Genomic DNA, 1,866 nt, shown 5'->3' with positions numbered 1-1,866 from the left:
GAGCTAAATTCTTGATTTGTAAAGGGGACTTAAGAATTGTTGTACCGGCTATATGCAGACACAAAAACGTTCTACAATCTGCTTGCACGTCACTGAAGCTCTGAAATAATGAATAAATACATTAACCAGTTAACTTGAGAGCTGCCCTTTTATTATCAGTGACAAGAAAGGCATACAGTGTGTAAGTACAATATCTGAATCGATCACCAGGTACGATCACCTTTTGGCTCGACACGTCAGCTTGGTATATATCAGTTCATTCAAATTTGAATTAATGGAGAGACACGCATAATTCCTTTCGACATATGCACAACGAACACTGATCTGCATTTTAAAGTAACTAGGGCCAAAGTAAGTAAATCATATTGATAGCGTTGTCTGTTGGCTCCAAATCTAATTCGAGAGGACCCTTCCTCTAGTGCGCTGTCGGGGGAGGACGTGAATTTGACCACGTACTGGTTAGTACTAGTATTGATGTCGATACTATGATGTTTAATGATCACTTTTTGAGTAGACTGTATGTGCACAAACTTCATAACTGCATTTGTGGGTCATTCTGTAGTGATTTGTCCAAGTATAAAAGTAGCCTTTTTAGAGCAGAATGGTCCATACAAGTGACCAAATCTCTGTATTCCAAGAGTCGCTTAGGTTCAGACTTTTTGTGTTCCTTCCTAAATGTTCGATAGTTACCCTACTTTTTTTTTTAGCTAAGCGACTCTACCGTTAGCGAGAAATTGTGCCCGACGCCGGCCACACAAGCAGTTTTGGTGCCACCATTTTAAGTTGACCAACTTTCAACTTCTTTTACATGTACTTAAGTGGCCAAATCTCCCCACCCGAAATGAAATAGTCTTCAAACGTTTTTGCAGACATTCCGGGTGGAATGCCCCTTTAAAATTGTCACAAGAATTGACGGAAAAGCTAAAAAATCTTTAAACCCTGCATATAAGAAGTGTAGGAAGTAACACTTGTGTGGTAATTCTTTTCGCCAAGTACAAAGGACACTGAACTACAGTTAAAGTAATTGACAGTTACTTACAATGCTGTACGCCCACATGACAAATGGGTTTTCGAAATGAAGCGAAGGCGACAACCCTGCGTCAGAGACATTGTCATTTCACTGCATATTTACACACTTATCTTAGCAATTCTCTAAAAGAAATACACTTTGACTTTACAAATCTAATCCAACAGGACAGCCGATCCGTGCTCAGCGTATACGTGCAATGTGCGAGGGGAATTTTCTCTTTCTTACTAAACCGTACTTAATAGTATGTTGTAAAGCTAATTGCAGAAAGTTTGATTAACGCTAATGCATTGTTCTATACTGATTTATCTTGATTTTGTTTGCTTTGTTCACCCCCAGGAAAAAGGGGGTCTTCTAATACAATATATGAACCAAGTGTTCAGAGGCTGAATTTGCGTCTGGCATATTGGTTTGTATTTCGTACACGTTCTTTGTGACTCTCCAGTTTGACATCAGGGATACACGTGTATGATATGTCTATCTGCGTTAAGCGTGAAGAGAGTTAAGTGTAGATAATCTGTAATACAAGTCACGGACTGTGTCAAAGGTGTGCGCGATCTCGTGGCAGCGTAGTGCGCAAGCAGCTGGCTAGTATCCAAAACGGAACCATGCGAACCTCAGAACTCTCAGGAAGATTGGCAGAAGTGCAGAGGTGTCCGTCTACAGAAAATCTATCAATTTTGGTTAAAATTCAGTTTTTAGCTTTTATGTGTAGTTGAATTGATATTTTAGACCCCAGCCCAACTCACTGATGTAGTTTATAAGGAATAAAGACCTTTATTGTACCATTTTGCCCAACCGAACTAAGTACAGGTCACAACAAGTCAAAACATAAACAC

Source organism: Branchiostoma floridae, chromosome 11, assembly GCF_000003815.2.
Source record: "Branchiostoma floridae strain S238N-H82 chromosome 11, Bfl_VNyyK, whole genome shotgun sequence".
NCBI lineage: Eukaryota > Metazoa > Chordata > Leptocardii > Amphioxiformes > Branchiostomatidae > Branchiostoma > Branchiostoma floridae.
Note: the sequence above shows the minus strand (reverse complement) of the source record.